Here is a 26,225-nt window from a genome sequence, read left to right as displayed (position 1 = left end):
CACGGCAATAATTGTAAAAGATGACAATAACCTGCTATTACGTATGGAATTAAATGCGAATCAAGTGGTTTGCAACGTTATTACGCAGTCACTTAATTCATTAGAATTTCAATGAAAGTTTGCTCAGTGTCTACTGTAGGAAGCAGCGACGTATATATATTGATGATAAAAAACAGCATACTTTAAATGAGCTATTTTGATAGATTTCTTGGCGTCTGTAAATCCAATTGCAATTACTCAAACCAAAGGCTCACAAATCAGGGAATACAAGGAAAAGATGCCATGTGGATACAATTTCCCTTTAAGTACTCCATTGAAAACTTTGTGGCAGGAAAAAGTTCACATAGTACAGTTTGAAATTTTTATAACCTTTATGCTTTCTTTACATCACACTTTTTAAATCAGGGGACTCAAGAGGCAAAAAGCAGACTCAGATACATAAGAGCAAAACATGCAATTACCTCTTCACTATGTAACTAATTTTTTATTTTCCTTGAAATACGAGTACATTAAGTTTCCCCGCATTTTTATTTGCCCTTTCTTTTGACTGTATGGTATCACTTTTTCTTTGTTGTAATTATTCAGCAGAATTCTGCAAGCTATATTGGCTACATCTTGATACATGTCACTTAGAGCATCGCCACCAAAACACGTACCATGATGACAGCTCAACGGGAAGTAACTCGTGCACATGGGTAATTTTGAATGAGTAACAAAGAAGCATGTTTCGTAGTATTTTACGCACCATGCTTACAGGTATGTCCAATGTTCGGGCAATTCTTCGTGCACTACACGTTTTCATACCACAACTCCTCTCCTTCTGCATTGCTGTGGCCACTGCTTCCACTGACATCGAATCAATTCGTTTCCTCCTTCTATCAGGTTGCACACCAAAAGAACCCTTTTCGAATTTCCGAGTGTGTGGGTGTGTTTCAGGTTTACGGGCGCTAAACAGCGTGGTCATCAGCGCCCCACGAATTTCCGAATCATTTTCTCCAGACCTACGGCAGTCATCGGACCAACGCCTTTTTTTTTCAAACCCTTCAGTGTCCGGAACTTCTGCAGAGCGACGTGTACTTGTAATACAGCTTTACAAGCAGAGCGCGATCCTGCGTTGTGACAGTCATGGCGAACGTCGCAGACGCGAAAGGAGGAAAATCTGTGTACCCGGCGTGTTTATACCAACTTCAGTGGGTCGTGCGCATGACAGGTGTTTTCATTTACGTATTCCGACACATACAGCGCCATCTATTGATCAATTTAAGCATTTTTTTTCTTCTGCCATACGTTTTCCCCCTTCTCCGCTAATATTCCGTTGCAATCTGACGTCTTTATGACCAGGGGTGTTATTTCTACAGCGGTTTGAAAGCTTAACTTTAATTATAATCACCCTGTATATCGAATGGCATTAGACGGCTAAGTACGATACATTCTGTCTCGGCTTTCCTGTCTCCGACAGCAACAGTCAATTGCGCTTGGTGTTACTACGTTAAAATTAACACCTCGAGAGTTGTCGTACAGCGTATAAATAAAGCATCAAAGTGTCATGCACATACGTGATCTGCAGGAAGTGGTATTTGCTGCAGTGGAGAGAGACTAAATCTATGGTACCGTTTTATTTCAGGTAGTCAGTCTAAGATCAACGAAAGTTCATTGCAAGATTGTATACATACTCCAACATGTTTCCCATGCAGTAATGTGGAATTCAAAGCACGCAAACAACAAATATCTGAGAAATACTGCCGGCCGGTGTGGCCGAGCGGTTCTAGGCGCTTCAGTCTGGAACCGCGCGACCGCTACGGTCGCAGGTTCGAATCTTGCCTCGGGAATGGATGTGTGTGATGTCCTTAGGTTAGTGAGGTTTTAGTAGTTCTAAGTTCTAGGGGACTGATGACCTCAGATGTTAAGTCCCATAGTGCTCAGAGCCATTTTGAGAAATACTGCCGCATAATTTCCAAACGTCGTTTAGTGCTATTTAAGTATAGCGATGCTGTGCGTGGCACTCCCTCCCTCCATTAACAAATGTTTCATCGAAGCTAGAATCTCCCATGCCATGGGTGTGCATGTAGGCTCCGTCCTGATTTCGAAATGCAATCTGATTACGATGAGAATACAGCCCATCCAGCGATGCAATGGCATCAGATGTCTGCCATGGCTCTTCAAGTAATGTGATTCTGTGTGTGTCGCGCTCCTACCCACCATTCATAAATGTGCTATTAAAATTACAGTCTTCCATGTCATATATGTGCATACAGATCACCTCCTGATTTTGAAATGTAATTTGCTTCAGAAGAAAAAACAATAGCCCAATAATCCACCAGTACAATGAAATGAGATGCTTGTAATTTAATCTCCAAAAGTCCGCCAGGCCATTCAAGCACAGTGATGCTATATGTGGTACTCCCTCCTATCATTCACAAATGTTGCACTAAAACTATGGTCTTCTGCGCCATATACATCCAATACTGGTTTTTGAAATGTGTGTGCATGTAGGCTCCGTCCTGTAGCATGTAGGCAGGATCGTACTTGAACAATCCATTTTCATAGTTATAAATCAGAGCTTGAAAAGCAGGGGGTCTTTTTTAACCGAGAAAGATGTAAATGGTTCTTCCAAAAGTTATGTCCATATCCATTCTGATTATCCAAATCCATAAGCTAGTACTTACCTATAGAATACCATTGCAATTGTACAGGCTGATGGTCCATTTCAACGTGAAAGGGTACAGTACCGCCCGATATTGAAAATAGGTACAACATTCTTCGTTGTTCTTGTCAGAACAACATATTTTTTGTAATAATAACTCAATTTCACTTAATACACTGAAGCCGGATACCAGTGTAGGAAAGAAGGCAAATTATTTATTTAATTGATCACATGTGCACTCCCACAAAATAAATCCCTACATCCAATTTGGTGAGATCTGCGAAACGAATGAATGTATGGTCGTCTGCTAACCGCAGATAGTGACTGTGCAATATATGATCATCTTTGAGATGGTCCTTTGGTCACCTTTGGTGGTACCAAAGATATGAAATTTACCTGAGCTTTGAGCGCCCGAAATGTGGCTGACCAATACGGTAGCATGGTGCTCACCCACCTCGGCAGAGGTGCGAGATGACCTGAAGAACGGCCATGTTTCAGCACTCTGGCGCTGGATCTTGTGTTGGTAAGACTTATCTTAGGTGTGCTTCATAAAGATCAAAGAGTGGAGAGAATAGTATGCATGTGAAATACTTAAGAGTAGTTTGGAATAATTATTTCCCCATTTCAGGAACTTTTGGGTGGAGAATTAAATGACAGGCAGGTAATAAATATCAAGGGGATCGTAGTAATCTTCGGAAGTGACCAACGGTCACAATGAAACCACGTGTAGCAGTAAGTTGAAATACTTCCGAGTGCTAATACTAAGTTGAAATACTTGCGAGTGCTAGTACTAAGTTGAAATACTGCGAGTGCTAAAGTTAAGCTGTATTACTGGCGTGTGTACTATAAGTTGGAAATATTTCAGAAATGGCGCGTGCAGGACTTGAAATTAGAGACGAGCACTTCCACGTGGTGAGTACTGCGTGAGTCTCAATCTGTGTATGAGACAAAGGATAAAGAGAAATACTTTCCAAGGTATCAGTTGAGGACTCGCGTGTGTGACGAATATGATCTTAAAATTACTTTGCGTGTTATGTTTCCATGTGACGCTAGATTCAAACTCTAATACTCTGAGAGAGAAGCAACGCCACTTGGATTGTATTGCACAGGAAGACGTGCATATATCCTCCAGAGTTCATACTAGGAAAGAAAAGCTACGAAGTGAGGCAGTGTCGTGTGAAACTGGGATGAATACTAATTGAAGTGGGAATGCTGAAAGTGAAGTGATTCTGACGTTGTGACTATTCTTTGTGGTGTATTCTATGTTGCCAGTGTGATGTATTTCATGTAATTTAAGTATGTGTGGTTTGCATGGGAGAGTAACAAGATAGGTTCAGAGGCAGTGGGTAATGCATGTTCCTTTTTTGTACCACTCGGCTGGAGTAAATTTTCGTGATGATGGGTGTGAGAGTCGAAGTGTGAGATATAGCAAAAGATCCACCATCCTATCCAGAAAGTGCACTGTAGCGTTAGATAATTACGAGATCATAAGATAGAGAACCACCAATGTAAAGCCATGCCCACTGGGCGGAGTTTCTCATGTGTAATTGTTGTATAAAATGTAATGGTGTGTTTAGGTTATCTCTGAATCGTAATAGAATTTATCGGAATAAAAAAGATAGTGAAAAGAAAAAGTTTGGTGGCCTTGTTCTTCGAATAGTGTGTAGTCATGATATCCAGAATTTATAATGGGTGCGCCATTCATATTCAGTGCGATGGCCACGTGTTGATCAAAGCCGTTGGGTAAGAAAGAAAATGTGGTATTGCCAGAGAGTAGTGAACAATCAGAGTTGTGTAAATTCCTAAGTCAGATGTGCGGTATCCGTTTCCGTTGCGTAATATTCAAACAGAAGAATAATTTGTAGCTTAATTGTGGGTACCAGAGCTCATAATCAGTCATTGTTCTTACTCGAGAAATAAGAATAAATCCACTCGCTTGGCAGACCACTCACCTTGCGGGCCTGACTGCTTGATGCCACAGTATGAGCAAGGCATGTTGGGTCCTCTCAAACGTCAACCAGTTCTGCTTTAGATAGATTTTGTATATTATCGCTGCTTCGACACCAATTTCTCCCAATATACACTATGCTCCTGACTATAGAATATGATACAATGTCTCTACAGTGCATATACTCCTCCCTACAAAAGTAGTGATGTATGGCATCATCCTTACATCCAACACATAGTGCACACATTAAGAAACCAAGAACCTTCAATCGCCAGTTTCGATTACATCTGTTGTTTAATGCTTTACAGTAAAGTAATATGGCACATGGCTATAGGCAGGACTCACATGGTGGCTCCCTGGACCTACCACTGGTGAATTCACTTTTAGACGCCGTCTGGGATGTATCGTGGGTGGACTCACCTTCGAAACCTATCTTGGTCATAATGCATGGTGGATCCACTTTGGAACCCTATCCTGACCGTAGGGTTGTCCACCATCGAACTTTATCCCGGTTGGAACGCACGTTCAATCCACCTTTGAAGCCTATCCCGGAAGCAACCTATCGTGGACTTACCTACGAGCTCTATCCTGATCCTATCCCAAACCTACCCCGTACTGTGGGGGCTCCCCTCACGAAACTGGTACAAACATACGTAGAAAAATAGCACAGTTGCGCTAGGTGTTTACAACTGTATTACATTTACCAGCAAATTTAGAATGTATGGCCAGAAATAACGCCATGACCACGTCAGCAGAAGTGGAAGTGTCTTGGACCTTTAGAGTAGGCTATGTATAAAGGGAGCTTCGAGAGCAGGTAGCTCTGTAAAATAGCGGAGGTCTGAGGGTGTTGGGAAGTTATATACATGGGTTGAACTGTTTGTTTTGTACGATACTTTTAACATGTGCAGAATGGAGACACACCCACATTCATCTCCAAAATCAGCACCGTTATGCAATTCAGCGTGTGATGTGCAGGAGATTAGGTTAGCTCACCCTAAATATAGAACATACAGCTATTAAGCAACGTCCTGACAAATTAAATTAAGCTGAATTCTTTTGTAGCAGTGGCAGACGATACCGCGTGTTTCCATTGTGGTGGGCAGTTGAAATATTCAGATTAAATGAATAACAATGGGTTTAACATGTTATGTAGTTTTCCGAGTGCTTGTTTGTACTTCTTGCGGAGGTAAGGATTTTGTAGATGATATCTGCCAGAAGACAGATGCAAAAATCACTACAGAGGTTGCGGCTAACATCAAACCTCCGTAAAATCTTCTGAAGCCAGCAACTGAACACCAAGTGACTGCGAGAACTTCTGACAATGCTCACCTGTGTAAAATCTGCTTCCAGGAAGAAGTGGGAGTACTATTCTTATTGCTTGTATTAAATGTGGACCTATACTATCCTCGTGTGCTGTGTGCCAAAGATCTGTTTTAACTACACTAACAGCAATTTTGACGAATGCAACGATGTTGTAAAAGATACTACCGTTTAATCATGCATTTTTACGCTTTGTTAATACGCATTGCGAAGGATAAAGCATTATTGTTAAAATGCGTTCTTTTCTTGTTTATTCCTAAATCAATCACCTTTAGGTCTGCTCTTAATATAGTAGCTATGTCAACACTGATCTTAACACCTCCTGACCAGTGCAGAGAAATCGTGCTTTTTTTTAGTGTTAAAGCATGCAATTGACATACAATACCACCATTATGTCGATGTATGCAGTCTGGCCTGAGGTTAAAAAAAAAATCATCATCCCCAGCAGGGTACTATTGTTAAGATCTGTGCTATAGAGTTCCATGCAATCTGGTAGCAAATGGCTTGCGACATGTACAATGCACTAAGCAATTAGAATCTCTATTGGGGTGTACTGCAGGGAGAAAAAGAAAATGTGAGTGCTCTCTATGGCCTTGTGTCATATTACTGTAGTATAAAGCACTACACACCAGAGGTAATCGAAACGTAGTTGAAGGTGCTTGGTTTCTTCACGTATACACTATATGGTGGATGAGATGGTGATGACATACCGAGTGGCTATCATAAAAGTTTTTCTATTTGATAAGTTACAACAGGAAACCAATGACCGTACTAGTACCAAACTTGGTAGCATTAACGTCCAGAGTATGGGATGTATGATTTTCATGCGTCACAGCGCCACTGTTCACTTCTAACTACGGCCACCAGGTGCCGAGTTCAGTCATCGTAATTCACAGTGTCACATACCTCACCAGTCGCAATGCACTTGTTGACGTATCAACATGAGCTTGTACAAATTGGGCACTATTGGTGAAGTTCTATTATCAAAACAACAGCAGTCGCACTTCGAGAATATCGCCAGCTGAAAGGATTATGGAAGGGTCCTCTTTCTCCACCCGCTTTATGGAGTATGATGCAGAAGTTCGAATCAACTGGGGAACAGGGCGCCGCTCCGGGAAAAAGTCGACGACTGGTTACACCACAGGTGGTTGATGAAATCGCTGTTGTTATGGCAGACAACGCTGCGCGCATTCCCGATCGCCATGCAGTGAGCGTGCTGTGTCACGACAGTTGAACATGCCATGGTTCACTGTACAGAAGGTTGCTTGGAATCATTCTCAAATGATATCCGTATAAGATTTGTATTGCACAACAGCTTGCACCACAGGAGGCGCGTTGATTTCGCTCTCCACTTCCTCGCCCAAGATTGAAGTTGAAGAGGACTGGTCCTGGACCATCCTGTGGACAGAAGAAGTTCATTTTTCTCTGACAGGTGGTGTGAACACACAGAATTGTCGAGCGTGGGGATCTTCACATCCAGTCACTGTGCATGAAGTTCCTCTTTATGTTGAACATGTCGCCATATGGTGTGGCTTTACGGCTTGTTCATCATTAGCAAATTCTTTTTTGAGCAGGCTGGCGCTCAAGTATCAAAGGCGTCCACAGTGACTGGCCACCGTTAGCACGATATGTCGTGCCACCATGCCATACTGGCCCTACAGGAGAGAGATACATTAAGCTCAACAGATGGGGCCCCACTGCACATCGCTCCTGAAGTTCACCTGTTTCTTCGGAACACATTTGGAAACGATCGAATCATCACGTGATGTCACTCACTGCGATTTATGGTTGAGGGGCTACTTGAAGGACAGGGTTTACCAGGGCAACATTCACACAAGTACTGATCTGAAGCGCAGCATATTAAGAGAGGTGGCTAGCATATCTATGGACATGCTTCGTTTGCTGCGAAGAATGCAATCCTGCACTATCGACTCTTCTGGACACCAATGGGTCCCTTATTAAGCCCCTTTTGTAGCAGTAATGTTACCTGTATGTTATGGTATGCTGCGCCATAGAAGCATATTAAAAGTGTTTACATTGAACTGATTCTGCCTTATTTCTCTTCTCCATGTTCTTGACATTAATGCTACCAAGTTTGGTCCTCATATAGTAATTAGTTTCCGTATTATAACGTGTTAGGCAACGGCCTTGCCGCAGTGGATACACCGGTTCCCGTGAGATCACCGAAGTTAAGCACTGTAGGGCGTGGTCGGCACTTGGATGGGTGACCATCCAAGCCGCCATGCGCTGTTGCCATTTTTCGGGGTGCACTCAGCCTCTCTCGCGTCCGTCGGCCGTCGTAATTTAATGTATATATTATTATTATTTGATTGTTGCCGACTTACGTGGTGGGCCTTAATAAAAATGATATTTAAGTTGACCAATGTAATAAACTTTTCATATTACTTTCCTCGGCTAGTCAGTTCACTTTAAAGCAAGAAATCTTTAGTTATTAATTAAAATTGCGGCCCACACACGCGCGAGAGTATTTTTCTTACCTCCGTTGACCATTGTATTGTAGTCGGAGTCCTAGCTCTGGCTCTCAGCTATGGTACTGAAAATAAGAATCTTTAAGCTAAGTATTTCTGCAACTTCGTGCGGCTGTGGAGAAAAATTGATATTATGCTAATAGCGGGCGAGTTTTCAGCTTCCGTTAAATTTTCATAAGTTAATATCGCCACGTAATGGCGTCGTTGGCTGCATCGGCCGCTGCGATTGTTGAGCTGTAAATTACTTGAATGAAGGTTAATTCAAGGAAGGCGGACATGAAATCGGGATCACCTCTTACAAATTAAAAGTGCACAATAATATTAAATCAGTATATTACATGCTTAACTCATACAAATATGCTTACATTCGTCAGCACATGCAAGATGTCCCTCTAGACACATTCAAGACAAAAGAGGAAGTGAAGACGACTAAAAAATTAACAAAAGAGTGTATCTTGTCACCTCTTTAGATCATTTTGTCATAAATTATTTCTTTGCATTTGAAACTTGGACAGAGAAATTATTATTTTACGGCTACATGAAAAAAAAAATGTCTTACAAATTATGAATGTCTTCTTTATAAATAATTTAAAGTCTTTTCGTAATATGGCACTGGGGACGCTACATTGCCCCCCGAAATGTTTATGTCATAAAAAATGTTCGTGTTTTTTGACATAAATATTTCCTCTTTCATGTCCACAGTGTCCACTCGCAGATTTTTCTTTCACAGTTTACATATTGAGATATTCGCTATTTTTGACTTCATTAAAACAGCAAATACGAGTAGTTAATACTTTCAGCCAGAAGGCAAATACTTGTTTGTAAATAATGATTAATGTATAATGAGGCGTCGCATAGCGACGGTGGAATTTTCTAATGATGTAATTTGTCGTCTTGGGGCGGCAATAAAAACAGAAAAATACGGATAGATATACGATCCTTCACTATTTTGTTCGCTGGAGAACAAATGAAGCCTTGAGCGCTAAGAAGACTTGTACTGTTTTTCTCGAGTAAGACGGACGCAGATTTGTGGCGGTCTGATCTAATTATTTTTACTAAATAAATAAAAACGTGTTTCGTCTAAGTTTTGAGTGAAGTGTAGGAAGAAGAACTGTTGTAACTTACCGTGACGAAGCACGAGCGACTCAAGAGGACAATGGCTATATAAAAGAGCGCTCAATGGACATGATATGGACATAAAAATCTACCGTCATTGTAGTATTAAGCTTAAGGTACGATATATGTTTTAGTTATAATAAATATTTGTTCTGGGAATACTGAATCATTTAGCAGTGTTCATTTCTATTATCTCCTCAGTATTATTTTCATTTTAATTATGCATTTTGCTAATGTTACAGACTCCAAGATCAGCAGTCCAATGTGCGTGTTACATTGATAAAAAGAAAACTGTTTTATCGTCTTCTTGCATCAGCTTTAATATCGAATTTCCCTTTTGTGTGATGTTACAGTTGTTTTTGCGCCCTTAAGAACTTTCTGGTCCCTTAGGAAATTTTTTTTTGTCATAACAATAACTTCACTACCGGGTATGATCGTATCTACGATCATGAAGTAATTAGAAAGACGATAACGCAACTTCGTAATCAATAGCACGCTAGTTGTGACTGCCTCAAGCCACGCGAAACCGCAAGTAAAAACTATTCACATCTCATAATGCAATATTTTATGACAATGGTCAATCCATGATTCTTACGCCAATTGTGATTGATAAAACAGTTAGTTAAATCTCAATTTCCAACTTTCCATTGGATAGCAACATCACTTCTATTTTGTAACATCACACTTGGCGCCCGAACAGGGACGTTGACCAAAAATTAGTTCAAATTCTTGGAAAATTTTCTATGTGCTTGTGTTAATAAATGTTCTGTCGTTTCATGTACACATCGTCTCTCTGTGAGAATAACGGTCAATAATGCAGTTTAATTACCGCGAGAAAAGAAAAGAAAAGAGACGTGAATTTGCTGAGACAACATAGCGGTATTCAAGCCATCAAAAAGTAAGTCAGAATTTTGCATACGCAGTGTAGTGCTTCAGTAGCAACGTTGCTTTTCCAAGTCGATCCACATCCTTTCTATCTCCTTCCCGCTATAGAAAATCTGCTTTATTTTATCTTTCAAAGTAAAATTCTTCGTAGTCTGATAATAGAAATTATTTCTCCCCATTGTTAGTATACCTGTATTGCATTTTCAACATGGTGGATAGTGTGCGCAATTTGCAGTGAAGAGCATCTTCATTCATTTGTCTGAAACGTTTAGGTTCCATCTTGTCTTCTCGCCAGATAGAATTTCATTTGTTGCTCACGCGAGAGTGGTGCTCTTAGCGGACTCACCACGTCACTGACAAACGACGAAAGCCTTGCGTAGCACCTGATTTACTGACGAAAATGGCAGATAGTAAACAGAGACAGGTGACAACAGGAGACGGGAGTGAAGACGTTAATAGTATTCCATACCCTTTACGATCGCGAACGGTAGGTTCCCGTGTGGAAACTGAACTAACCATGTCTGTAACAGGGGAAAGTGACCCTGAAGTCCAAACTCGTCCCGCTGCAGCTACAAATGACCTCGGTGCGTTAATGGAAATGCTGAAACAACAGTTTGACGCAGTAAATGAGAATATAAAAACACAAAATGAGACTATAAAAACACAAAATGAGACTATAAAAACACAAAATGAGACTGTTAACGCCCGACTAGATGCTATAAGCGAATCATTAAAAACAGAGCTAGGCACAATCAAAACAGATCTGCATAAAGAAATTACGGCTGAATTAAATACCCATTTGGGTGAGGTGCAAACTAAGATCAGTGATCAAATTCAGAAAATGCAGAAACAGGTGAAAAGTGAAATAGCTGAAGTATCTGGAACATTAAACACAAAAATTCAGGCAGCTACCAAAGAAATAAACTCAGTTAGAAATGTAGTATCTGACATTGAAGGTGTAGTAGAGGATCTGTCGAGGCAGATAGACTCAATCAATATCGAAGAACAGGTTAAGAGCACCGTGGAAGCACACGCGGAGGCATTGTCGGAACACTACAGTGAATGGATAAAGGGTAAAGATATTTTTATCGAAAAGAAGGTCAGGGAGGAGCTTAGGGAGACTGTCAAGGATGTAACTTATGAAATCTTAGCTGCTCCTGGTAAGTCTGGAGACACAGTGGTTTCTGAATTGGGACAGATTCGGAGGACACTTACACGGGATCTTCCCGAGTGGAAGCAGCAAGTAGTGGACGAAGTCAGAATGCTGAGAAACTGGGTAGAAAATCCGCACACACATACGCAAACTATAGGGAACAACTCTTTAGACGGTGACGAATGTCAGTCAACTCCTTATCGTTCACCGCCTGATTACATGCAAAACAACAGTCCTGTTGAGTCCCGAGTAGGGAAACTAAATGATCCGCCCACAATTGTGAGTTTAATGCAAGAGGAAAGTGTGATTAAGCATCGCACTTTTCCTGTTTTTCATCCGCAGAAGCGAGAAATACACCCCATCGTGTTCCTAAAGAATTTTTCCGGCATATTTCCCAGGAGCTGGACAGACAGACAGCGTATTCAGTTCGTCACTGGCTTTATTTCTGGTGATGCAGCATTATGGGGAACGGAAATGGTAGACACGTGTAGGAATTATGAAGAGTTTGAGAAAATGTTCTTGGCAAAATTTTGGAGTAATGGGGTACAGCAAAGATTAAGGAAGGAGGTGTATGGTGCGGAAATTTTCAATGAGAAGCATGGAAGTCTCCGGCGATACTTTGAGAAGTATCTAGCAAAAATTAAATTCTGGGATTCTCCGATTTCTTCCAAGGACGTAATTATGATTCTCAAAAGCAAACTCCCTGTGTCTATTAGAGAGAAATTAGTAAATGTGTCCGAAGAAGACACGGATGTATTCCTTTCTGTGCTGGATTCCTTAGATTTAATTAGCGAGGATGTGCGCTCCAAGGTTGGCAGCGGCAAATTCTTCCCTGGCAGCCAGCAGAATGCATCGCACGCGGACAACAATGCGCCCAAGGAGAGAGCGAGCTACTGCGACCGCTGTTACCAACCTGACAGCGGTTATCAAAACGCAAACGGCAATAACTTTAAACGGAAGCAGAAAACCAATTACAGTAATCAGCAGAGATACCACCCAATTTACAACCACCAGGTACAACATCAGTACGGAAACCCACCCTTTAATTCTGCGCCTGAGCAGTATGGAAATTCTCCACAAACTAGTGGTAATTTTTCAAATGGGCCAGTGTACAATCAAAGTTATAGGTCGAAATATAGCAAGTGGCATGGGCAAGGAGGAGGCCACCCAGCACAACATAAGAACAACTATTCACAGGATAGAGGACCGCGGAATAATTTTCAAATGGCACCAAATGCGAACTTTCCTTCACAAGGAAATGGTTTTGCCGGCAACCAAAAGATAGGGCGACATCAGCCTTCTCAAGTATTCTATTCACAAGTGAATGCACCCAGTGGATTTTACCCCTCTACACCGGCATTTGTACCACATAACCAGCACCAATATGAAACGGAACAAACACTTAAGGCCATGAATGACAAACAGGTTAAACATCCTGCGGAAAATTAGAGGCAGCGCCTTTCAGCCTCCAAGAGGTCGCTGTGGATTTTGAGTGGGGGCACTAACGAATACACTGATTCTGAGTATGTTAATGCGATACGGTACGACCATGAGACCGACTTACGAGATGACCTTGCACCTGACCTAGAAGCTCAAGACATTAATGACATTTATGATGAACAGGTCCAGGCTTCGATTAAGATTTCTATTACTAACATTCCTGTCACAGCCATTGTTGATACAGGAGCAAACATCAATGTGATGTCACCATGTCTCTTCAGACAGGTGTCTTCTGTTTCAAAAGTTTTATCATTGCCGATTCAGGGTTGCTCCATATCGGGAGCGATTGGTCCATTGAAACAAAGAGTTAGTTTACAGACACAGCCTCAACTGCAGATAGAATCTATTTCGGTTTCCTGCCTCTTGCTTACTGGAAATTTCCTTGTGTGAACTGTTAATGATAAGTATTGTGTTGAACAGCGCACTGACTACATGGTAACGGCTACTACATGTCATCTTTAAGTATTAAATGCTATGTATGGAAAAATTGTTTATAGTGATGGACATGAACTGATATTTCTTCAACAAGCTGAAGCAGGAAATTGAGGTTGCACCAAGAATTTCAATTTAATTTTAAGTTAGTAATAAGAAAAAAAGTGCTTGCGAGGTGATTGCCCGGAGCTAAATAAAATATGTAAAGGTGAGAAATGGAGGAGGATGCGTAAATAAGCACTTCTCTCAAGGTACAAGAATATTTATAGATTTATTTTTAGTAATGTAAGTACTTGAAGTTCTGTTGTAAAAGCCCAAATTACCTGCTTAAAAAAAAAGGGTACATGTTCAAACAGTCCAGACAGTGGACAGGAGTAGAAGAAATAGCTTAAAGTTCAGTTAAAGCGTGCTGTTAAATGGAAAAACAAGTGGTAACCCACATGTGTTCACGCAAGGAGACAATAAGCTGTAGTAAACTAAGTTAGATGAAATACAGTACAAATAGAGGCAAACCATGAAGCATCAATAATGTAGCGTAAGTACTCCACGAGGCCACTAATTGCTATGAAAGTAAGCTATTTCCCTGTGATCTGAGCCCAATGTAAAGAGTATATGAGGAATGTTAGCTGACGAATTGATTTCAGTAGAATCGAGGTACTAAATAACCACACAGCAAGCCACCTGTATCATAAATAAGTCCAAGTAAAGATCTTCAGAAGATCTGTAGTGTAATCTAGCGACCATTCAATACCCTAATTGAAGGCTAATCTAAAGAACAAGCAATGCAGTGATATTTAAACTTAATATTGACTATAACCTGAGTAAGATGTAGAAGTAGCAAAGCATGCTGTAAGGAAGGAGGTTGAAGTTTATATATGTGCCTATGTTTATTAAGATAATTTTATTTACATGCAGATTTTATTGCAAAAATGTCTCCTAAGACACTCCTCTTATGAAATCCATTTTCCTTGTGCCCGTTCCTTTTGATCCTGGTTCATTAACCCAGACCAAGGGTCGACTTGTAAAAGGCACGTGTGCTTCAAAGCAAAGCAGTGCTTATGAGAAATGAGACACGTAGCGTGATGAACTTCGCTAGCTTTGGTAATGTTTGTTATGGACCGGTTGCGTAAACCCAGTAAACTGTCGGTAATTCCATTCATGCGAAAAATAGTAGACACGCGTTACCCTATTTTTTTTAACAGAGAACGATTGCTGAGTACATGAAGCGAAGAGGGAGACCTATTGTTATCCAGTCTGCCCTCAAATATAAAAAAAAAAAAAAAAAAATTGGCAAGCACAAAAAAAAAAAAAAAAATGATTCAGCGTTAAATGCATACTCGTTAAGTAGTAGATATGCTGCGTGGCAGTAGAAAATGATCTTGGGTGCACTAAAGAATAAATGCAACGAGTGTTGCGAAACCTGTAGTTTTCATAATGAGGAGATGAGCACTTAAAAGAAAGTTTGAAAGAATATTTTTAGGTTCACTAGTGAAAGCAAATCTTGAGATATAAAGAGTCCATTCATAAAGCAGTTGTTCACTGGACTTAACAAAAGGAGTGACCATTAATTGTAAATATTAGCTCGTAAGTGATCTTTTGTAACTAGTAGAATATAAGTCTTTCTATACCAGTGGAGGAAACGTGCAAAATTGATTGTTTTGTAAATGAACTCCATCGGCGAAGGAACTAAGCACGAATGCTGTGTGAAGATGCACACTAAAGTGCGACGTGCATAATAAAAATAACTGTTCACTGTATACTAGTGGTAGTGTTGTACTGCAAGTGTAAAAAAAGAAGTCAAGGCTACGACAACAGGTGCAACGCAAAGTTCAGTGTTGTTCTAAGTGCAGCGACAGCTAAAACATTCGTCGTCACTTACCTGTGAGCCTCATGGGAGGCAGTTGACAGAGAAGTATGGAGGCAGCTTCAGTGTCTGGCTCCTACGATGGAAAACGCGCGCGAGGTGTTTGTATCGATGCACTCGTGTGATACGAAGTTCACAAAAAAAAAAAAAAGGGAGCAATCGACGACCAGCACCTCTGTTACAGCCGGAGCGCGAACGGATACTAAGTATTGGAGCTCACGCAACACTGTGCAGCCGCTGTGAGTGGCTGACGTGTGGGTGACGAAACAATCCAAACTTTAAACTGCTAACCGCCATGACTTCAATCGTACATACTGGAGGAAAGACATTTGTACACTTGTGTGACTACATTTTCATATGTAAATTAAGCAATTTTCTTGAGCTGAAGTTAAGATGAGTGAGAAGTAGATTGTTAGATTACTCAGACCTTAAAGCCATTAATACCGGCACTCCTGAACACTGCTAAAATGAATTATAATCCTGTCTCTTGATGGACAAAGAAAATGAATGTGCATTATAGGAAGACCCTAAACTCCAGACCAGTCCCGATCCTTAACAAATGTATCCAATAGGTTGTAAGTTATACTAATAATTTTCCACTTCTTCTGTTTCATATTGTAAATAAAAACCCGGGAAGCCACTTGAATTCCTGGCACCACAGTGGAAAGGACAGATGTACTGCATGATGAACGCCATAGACAGCTAACACAGAAAGTGAAAGCATCACGAAGTGTAGTGCTACGTTATTAAACTGTAATTGAACCACAAGGAGTCAACAGATGCTCGAACATTGTCCACTCTAGTTTAGTGAAAATAAGCACTCACTGTACTCATGTATTAGTTGTTAAGCTCAAGAGAAAGTAATTTCTGAATTCTATCCCCTGAAGAGCGAAATGAACGTTCACTTATTGTTATAAGCAAATATGGACCAAACTTAAATATGCACATAAATGTTAATCTTGGTATTATGGAATGAAGTGACTGATGAACAAAGAATGAAAAACTTTATTTTGAAAAATGATAAATATCTGATATATGTTTATAAATGTGATTTCAATTTATGTACTTTGTACGCCAGTAACGTTATGTAAATGTCACACCAAAAATCACGAATATCTCATGAGGACATGAGGATCAAGGTAATCCTTCGGCATTCCCTCTCTCCTCATGGGAGGCAATGAGATATTCGCTATTTTTGACTTCATTAAAACAGCAAATACGAGTAGTTAATACTTTCAGCCAGAAGGCAAATACTTGTTTGTAAATAATGATTAATGTATAATGAGGCGTCGCATAGCGACGGTGGAATTTTCTAATGATGTAATTTGTCGTCTTGGGGCGGCAATAAAAACAGAAAAATACGGATAGATATACGATCCTTCACTATTTTGTTCGCTGGAGAACAAATGAAGCCTTGAGCGCTAAGAAGACTTGTACTGTTTTTCTCGAGTAAGACGGACGCAGATTTGTGGCGGTCTGATCTAATTATTTTTACTAAATAAATAAAAACGTGTTTCGTCTAAGTTTTGAGTGAAGTGTAGGAAGAAGAACTGTTGTAACTTACCGTGACGAAGCACGAGCGACTCAAGAGGACAATGGCTATATAAAAGAGCGCTCAATGGACATGATATGGACATAAAAATCTACCGTCATTGTAGTATTAAGCTTAAGGTACGATATATGTTTTAGTTATAATAAATATTTGTTCTGGGAATACTGAATCATTTAGCAGTGTTCATTTCTATTATCTCCTCAGTATTATTTTCATTTTAATTATGCATTTTGCTAATGTTACAGACTCCAAGATCAGCAGTCCAATGTGCGTGTTACATTGATAAAAAGAAAACTGTTTTATCGTCTTCTTGCATCAGCTTTAATATCGAATTTCCCTTTTGTGTGATGTTACAGTTGTTTTTGCGCCCTTAAGAACTTTCTGGTCCCTTAGGAAATTTTTTTTTGTCATAACAATAACTTCACTACCGGGTATGATCGTATCTACGATCATGAAGTAATTAGAAAGACGATAACGCAACTTCGTAATCAATAGCACGCTAGTTGTGACTGCCTCAAGCCACGCGAAACCGCAAGTAAAAACTATTCACATCTCATAATGCAATATTTTATGACAATGGTCAATCCATGATTCTTACGCCAATTGTGATTGATAAAACAGTTAGTTAAATCTCAATTTCCAACTTTCCATTGGATAGCAACATCATTTCTATTTTGTAACATCACAATATGTCACATCGTATATTTACACAGTAGTAATTACTGAGGTGTGTTGCACACAAGGTGTAATACAGATGAAGTTCAAGGTATACAACCACGAGTTAGTCCGGAATCTTTGAAGTCCCAGGGGTGTCAACTGTTCGCTCCCCATTTGGCGCGGCCGTAGGGAAACCTGGGGAAAACCTCGGCGGAGCGACAGACTAACTGCTTTGGTCACTGTCACTTAATTGTTTCTGGAATGTCATTGGAGTACAGGATGTGCATACAAATATTTTTGTTGCACTATGCAAAAAATGAGGTCATTATAACACTTGATTGCGGTGTCGTTGATGATCTACGCCGCGACGTTTGGTCTCGCGACGGCGTCGGTTGGTGTGTTCGGTGCTCGGCGGTCGCGGCGGCTGCGGAGAGGTCAACGCCCGCTCGACGCCAGCGTGTGTCTCGCCGTCGCGGAACGTCAGAATCAGCTGATCGGCTGCACCGTTGGCGATGCGCTTCTGTCTCGCCCGGGCATGGCGGAGTGGGATGATATTCGCCCCCCGCTCTTGTTGGCAGGAGTCAGCTCTGCTACGCATCTCCGACGTAGTACATGAAACATACACACAACCAACGTAATATTTGTTTCCCGCTGCGGATGGTTACGCTAGTGGGAAAGAAGCATTTATTAGTGCGGCAGTTGTTGTTAAGCTTTCGCTAGTTTCCGAGTGTCACGCTAGCACTGTCTTGCAGAATACATGACATGGACCTTCTCCCGTGAATGAAGTTTTGATGCGCCACTGTTTCCATTACACGTCAGTTTTTGTCTTGATAAAATTATTTATGTTTTCGCCGCACTCGCAGGCACTGGTGAGTGTCCCAATACGAGCTTAGCACAAACATTCGCCGTTTCTGCGGTCGCTGTTTTTCAACAGTCCACGCATCGCATTCCAATCTCGCATTGTTGTACTCACTGAAATTACAGTCTGTCCCGAAAATATTGACTGTGGGTTCACTTCACGTTAACAGTTCACATTTATAAGCAAATTCACAGTTTTTCGTGCGTAATATTGGCGTTTGGCGTCCTCACCGCTGTTGAACGTTCAATACTAGCACTTCACTGTCCATATCACAGTTTCACCTTCACAGTTTTTCACACTGTTTAAAGTAACTGTTTCGATTAGTTCACAAACACTAATGTATTTCATTCAGTCTGAACTGGATTTTGGCTTGTGCTGGATTTTACCAGTCTCTCGCACTACTTGTCTCTTTTCCTTTTCCACTTAGAGTCGTACTTGCCTTCAGATTATTTGACTATACAATTGTATTTCCGTCTCATCTGAGGTCAGTCCCCATGTCATGTCTGCCCACTCATTGCGTACTTGCCCTCCAGAGCCAGGCTCGACTTTACAAAACCTTGCCTCTCGCATTATTGTACACATTTTATAATCTAGGCCTAGCGTGCAAGTTCCTAGATTAGTGTTTGATTTGTGACTTTTGTTTGCACTACAAATTCGTGCAAATCTCTGCCTTAGCAGATGGCAATATATTTTAACAGTGCTTAGCGGTAGTCGCGTTTATTGATTTGCTTTGTACCTTGTCCACAACACATGAGGTACCTTGGGTGATGTACACCCTGCACTCATGTTGTTTAGTAAATTATGATTGAACATATTTCAAGATCGGTATAGACATAAATACATGGAACAACATATACATTATAATATTAAATTTTCATAAGTTTCATTACTACTGCAGTTCAAAAATATTCATGACACACTAATGAAAAATTCTTTCATCATTACATGCTATTGAATTTTTTTTAATATTTTTAAAGCATTTTTAAACATGAAATTTGCAAATTATTCTTAAACCTACATTCATTTTTTCCTTCAAAATACAATTGCTTGAAAATACTGTTATTCCTTAACATGTACAAAATTGAATCGTACTCTTGTGTGCCTAATTGTCTTTAAATGTTACACTAAAATCTGAACATTTACTCACAAAAAAATACACTAAACTTAACCTACTACACACAAATGTAAACGTTGCTCTACTGGGCAAACTTCTTTAAGTCTTTGTAAGTATTTTTCTTGTTTACTTCGTAACTGCCTCCTTCTTTGACCACGGGATGGTGTAGTTTGCGTGACAGAAAGTATCGTGAGGTACCACTTCGATGTTATAGGTGTAGCCCTCGATAACACCGGGTTTTTCCGAAAACACATTCTCATAATTTGTAAGTAGGTGAGTCAATTCGTTTTGTTGTGCTTCAGTCAAATGTTCTGATTCCCTAACTTTCATGGCTATCAGTTTCCTTTTTTCCTCTTTATCTTCAGTAATAAATTCTTTATAATACGCTTGTCTTGTACTTAAGTCAGAATATAAATTCATTCCCTGTATTCCTTCGAACCTCGTTTGAAAGCTCCGGCAATATTTACCGTGCACTTCCCGTGTCCTCAACAACGGCAAAACTACACGTCTATCCTCATTCATAAGGCTTACTTCCCCGCACAAGAGGTCGATGTTTGCGTCCCTCTGGCGTAAAAATTCCATCCCCAGGATGCAAGCAACACCTAATCCCTTAACTACTAGGAACGAGCTTTTCATTGCTTCATTTCCTACCGTAAACTCGACTTGCACCTGGTGCTTTATGATATGAGATTGTGCACCTATTGCACCTGTAACACGACAATTCTTCACTGGCAATACTGGTATTCTATTATTTTGACTCAAGTACTTGTAAAAATTTGCGCTCATGACATTGGTTGACGCACCGGTATCGACTATTATGTGTATTGGTGCTCCATACATATCTGCTTGCAATATAGCCTGCACAACACTTTTGTCGGTTCGGTTACATGTCTACGGTATGTCTACAAGTTCCTTTTCTATTTTTGTTCCTTCATTGTATCTCAGCATACAAAGTTTATGGCTGTCATCCGTGAATGTGCCCTCACTACACCATCCTGCAGCCAACAACGGAGAGCGTATTGTGGCTGTCTTTAGTTTAACGGATGAGCATTAGTGGGTTGACAGTTGTATGTCACTTCCACTAACCTCACATTGTGGTTCTGGTTGTTGTTGTTGCTGCTGTTGGGTTGGCCGCCCTGCCTCCCCGATGGTGTATTTTGATATTGTGTATGGCTCTGGTTTTGTGGTGGTCGGTTGTAACTCCCTGACATGTTCTGTGACGGACCTGGGTTGGCGTTCCATTGTGGCGCTGTGTTTTGTTGCCACTGTGGTGTCGGTTCGTTACGACCACGCCACTGGTTTCGGTTGTTGCGCCATTGCGGATTGCCGTTACCATTATATCCATTACTCATGCGTCCATCATGATGTATCTTTCGATTTTGACGATTATAACCGTTGCTGTTATAACCATTGCCATTGTTTGTGCCTCGATTCTGTTGCCGGTGCTCTTGCCTATTCCCGTTATCATTTGGTACTAACTTACTACCATTACTGTGGCTGCTATTGTAATCGGCTTTTTGTTGATTACAGCCTGCATGGTTCCACTTGTTTTCGGTTTTCATATCTTCGATCAATAAGTCAACAGAATCCACTATTTCCATGAATTGTTCTATATCGTATTCCGGCACATTGATGAAATATCTTTTAATTTCACTGGGCAACTTCATTTTTATTAATCTGATTATGTCACGATCGGACATTGGCTCGTCCCAGTACCTGGTTTTGTTTATATATTTTTCGAAATATTTGCGTAACGTTCCCATCTTAGGATTGTACATTTCTGGACTGTACAACTCCTTTCGTAGTCTTTCTTGGACGCTATCGGACCAGAATTTTTGCAAGAATGCACCTTCAAACTGTTGCATCGTTAGACATTTTTCGGACACGTCGGTGGCCCACAGTGCCGCGTCACCTTGAATAAAGGAGACCACGAACTGTATTCTTTGTCTTTCCGTCCATGTCCTGGGAAACACATTCCTGAAGCTCTTAATAAATACAACAGGGTGGACATTTCGTTTTTCGCTATTGAAGGGTTGGAATGTCCTGTGTTTTATTACATTGTACTCTTTTTTGCACGTCTGATTGCTACATTCTGGGACATTCATCACTTCGTGATGTGCGCTGCACGGTATCGCATGTTGTTCGTGCTCATAATTCGCATTAGGTTGCGGTTGCGCACTCGCACCCTGCGTACCGTCAGCGTTATTATAGTAATCAGTACGCGGAGTCGGATTCATGATCTGTCCGCCACTGTTTACATTGCTTTCCAACGCAGACAGTCTCCGCGCGACCTCCTGTTGCCAATTTGGCAACTCCGCTGTCACACGGGATTTGATCTCTGTTAATTCGGCATGTAGTGCAGCAGCGCTAGCGTCAATATTTACACTCGCGGCCGCAGTCGCTTGTTCTACAGCTGTTTTTACGTCGCTTTCAATCTTTGCAGATATCTCGCGATCCTTTACTTCTAGTCATTCATTTAATTCTTTTTCTACTTTTGAGCTTGCACTTCCAAATATGCGTCAATACTTTTCCGTGCATCTATCTCCACATTATCTACGCGGTTGGTTAAAGTCTGGACATTATCTTCAAGCCTAGCCTGCGATATCTGTAATTTTTGTATTTCGCCGGCTAAGCTTTGCACAAGATCGGGTATTTCTTTGCACGCGTCCCGCATCTCGGCTAGTTCGCTTTGGATCCTATCTAGTTTCGCTTCATTGCGCTGCTCTTGCTCACGTAACATCTGAGCCAGTTTTTCGTCTCTTTCTTTATCTCTTTCTTCTAACCTGCGCAGAAATTCAGCAAATGGGTCTGCAATCGGTGAGCAAACTGGTGCCCCGCTTAATCTAGCACTCGATTGTCCCCCCTGCCCAGGCAGTGGAGTTGTTACTCTATTCCCATTCTGCTGTGGAGCGTCATTCACCGTCCACAGATCCTCGCCCCCCGCTCCGGAAATTATGTTATCCGAGGCGGTGGCTTGGAATTCGTTTACGTATTGCAAATGATCCTCACTTTCCATATTAACAGAATTTTTTTCTTCTGGTACGGATGTTTTAGGTTGTCCTATCTTACCCATAATAAATTCACTTTAAGCCACTGACAAATCTTTAACACTGATACACACACGAATAATTATCCCCTCCAAAAATAAACACATAAATACACAAAACACCGAAGGTATCTCATGTGCACATGGGTTCGATATTCCGCACAGAGCTACACAGGATGCTTGCACAATAGGCCTTACCTTACTTATTTTTCTTTCTCGCAATCCTCTTTCTTTTCTACACTTTTTCCTCTCCAGATCTCCTCAGGGTGTGGTTTTGTTGTTGTACATGTAAAAGAATTCATACAAGCATTAATATTTTACAACAATTAGACACATACATAATTACATTCAGTACAATAGAATCATATTAATCGGGCCCCAAAGTTGCGGCGCCAATCTCGCGTCCGTCGGCCGTCGTAATTTAATGTATATATTATTATTATTATTATTATTTTTTGATTGTTGCCGACTTACGTGGTGGGCCTTAATAAAAATGATATTTAAGTTGAACAATGTAATAAACTTTTCATATTACTTTCCTCGGCTAGTCAGTTCACTTTAAAGCAAGAAATCTTTAGTTATTAATTAAAATTGCGGCCCACACACGCGAGAGAGTATTTTTCTTACCTCCGTTGACCATTGTATTGTAGTCGGAGTCCTGGCTCTGGCTCTCAGCTATGATACTGAAAATAAGAATTTTTAAGCTAAGTATTTCTGCAACTTCGTGTGGCTGTGGAGAAAAATTGATATTATGCTAATAGCGGGCGAGTTTTCAGCTTCCGTTAAATTTTCATAAGTTAATATCGCCACGTAATGGCGTCGTTGGCTGTATCGGCCGCTGCGATTGTTGAGCTGTAAATTACTTGAATGAAGGTTAATTCAAGGAAGGCGGACATGAAATCGGGATCACCTCTTAAAAATTAAAAGTGCACAATAATATTAAATCAGTATATTATATGATTGACTCATACAAATATGCTTACATTCGTCAGCACAAGCAAGATGTCCCTCTAGACACATTCAAGACAAAAGAGGAAGTGAAGACGACTAAAAAATTAACAAAAGAGTGTATCTTGTCACCTCTTTAGATCATTTTGTCATAAATTATTTCTTTGCATTTGAAACTTGGACAGAGAAATTATTATTTTACGGCTACATGAAAAAAAAAATCTCTTACAAATTATGAATGTCTTCTTTATAAATAATTTAAAGTCTTTTCGTAATATGGCACTGGGAACGCTATACCTCTTGATGTCAATTGAGGAGTTACTCGACCGAATAGTAGCGCCTTCGGTCAAGAATACCATCATAACGACCGGGAGAGCGGTGTGCTGACCCCACGCCACTCCTATCTGCATCATCCTCTGAGGATGACACGGCGGTCGGATGGTACCGGTAGGCCACTCGTGGCCTGACGACAGAGTGCTATTATAACATGTTAAATAGGGATAGTTTAATTGTAACCATCCGATGTATCAGAACTTGAAAGGCGTATGTATTTAGTACCAGCGATGGCGAGGCATGACAGAATCTTTGACCAGAGAGTTGTTTATCGTTGCTAGTCTGCGCTTGACTGCGCGTGAGTTCAGTTGCGAGTTGGACTCGGTCGAAAGTCGTGTGTGAGGAGTCGGCGGGCGTCGACATGGGTCTCTGGTCACGATTCGGAACGAGGTATAATGTTAAATAAGGTAATGAAGCAGCATTGCGCACATCTGATAATGTAGTGTATGTTAATTGTAATTAATTTGTTCAAGAAATGACCCAATATTAATTTTGTTTTCAAAGCAATCGTTTTTAAGAAAAGAATCATTCCAATTGAAACAATATTTCCTATGCTTTTCCTCCCAGAATCAATTTATCGGATTAATTATTGCACAGGGCCTAAGGTCAGCGATGCTGCCCTATTATTGTGGGTTTAATGATTAAATTTCATTTCTCAATTTTTGTGTTGAGTTTACATTTGGGTCATTATTATTCTATAATTTTTGTGGGGACCAAATATTTGGCTCGTTTTTATTATCATAGACTTTTCTTTTAATTCTACTGAAAGGTTACTTTTAGCACGGTGTCCATTAACATTTAAATATAAATTTCTTTAATTTTTGTGGGGAGGTTACACTTGGAGACATCCGGCCAGGATCGTATTTCTTCGTGAATCTTCTAAGAAACAGTCAGATATCTGCTGTTATATACTTAAATATAATTAGGATTTGGCGCAACGCTTTTACTAATTTTGTTAATTTCTTTCACAGATCATCGGCAATCCGTTGCTCTTTGTTGTACTTGTATTTGTTGGATTTTGCATTGTCTTTGTCTCATTTGTGAATAATTGTGATTTGTGTAAAAATGCCGCGAATAACTATTAATAGTACATCGCGAGACGTAATGAATGAAATTACCGATTTAAATAACTTCACCGATAGTACTTGTGACACACAGTACAATGATGACAATCCTCCGTTTACTGACAATCAGCACGTACCGACCACTAATAATGATTTTTATCTTAATGATGAACAAACGAACTCAATTGTGTCCTCTGTTGATTTGACGACAATTGATGACGCGGGGCATTCTGTTGTAATGAGGGCTGCCCAGCTTAACACACCCAGTTTGGAAAATTCACGTAACGGACAGACGAATTTTTCTAATGAAAATGAACAGGATACTCAAAGTAGGACAGATTTATTTAATTCCGAAACAGTGGCTGACAGCGTACATCCGACTGGCAAACCTTTCTGTAAATTACAGAATGACCAAATGGTCACACAAAACGCGACAATTGCAGATACACCATCAAATAGTACAGAGAATAGAGTAGGTAATGTTACCTTGGAACAAATTATGGCAATATTGCTACAACAGGGTAAAAAACAAGACAGCCTTAAAGAATATTTCAAACAACAACTTAGTGAACAGAACAAACACCTTAATGAAAAACTAGACAATAATAATGAAGATCTCAAAGAACTTAGTGAACAGGTCAGACAACAGAGTGAAGATAACAAACAAGATAATAAAAAACTCAAACAATACTTTAATGAAAAATTAGACAACAATTTCAGACAGCTTAGTGAACAAATTAGAGCTGTTGCCGCGCAGTGTCATGACACTAAGGAACAGTTACATGAGGAAATTGAGGCTTGTTCAAGAAAAAGTAGCGAAGAAATTAGATCTGTTGCTCAAGAATTAAGGGATATGCAAACAGCTACAACAGAAACACTTAGAGAGGAAATTAGTACAGTCGGTAAACAATGCTCTGAAAAAGCTACACAATTACGCGACGAGTTTAAACTAATGACAGCAGAACTTTCGCACACAATAGATGCAAAGATAGACGCGAAATTCGACCAACAGAACACTCAAATTGACGAACGTTTTAATCTTCACCTACAAAACAGTGATACGCGTTTCCGCAAATTTATACAGGATCAAAATAAAGTAAAACGTCAAGTCATGGAAACAATCACTGCACAGAGACAAGAAGATAAACGTAAAATGTTTGCGAAGGCAAAAACATACGTAGACAACAATATTGCTACAGTATCGGACAAAATTAATACCAGCGAACAGTTGAACACCGAATTACGTGACGAAATTTGTGATCTTAAATCAAAAACAGATACACACACAGTAGATATTCAAA

At 40.3% G+C, this 26,225-nt stretch overlaps 1 pseudogene; it reads left to right on the top strand.

Moving 5' to 3' along the window:
• Window positions 1–8,050: 8,050 nt before the first annotated feature.
• Window positions 8,051–8,168, top strand: LOC126426777 (5S ribosomal RNA; annotated as a pseudogene).
• Window positions 8,169–26,225: the final 18,057 nt, after the last annotated feature.

Source organism: Schistocerca serialis, chromosome 1, assembly GCF_023864345.2.
Source record: "Schistocerca serialis cubense isolate TAMUIC-IGC-003099 chromosome 1, iqSchSeri2.2, whole genome shotgun sequence".
Classification (NCBI taxonomy): Eukaryota; Metazoa; Arthropoda; class Insecta; order Orthoptera; family Acrididae; genus Schistocerca; species Schistocerca serialis.
This window is presented reverse-complemented; position numbering and strand designations above follow the sequence as displayed.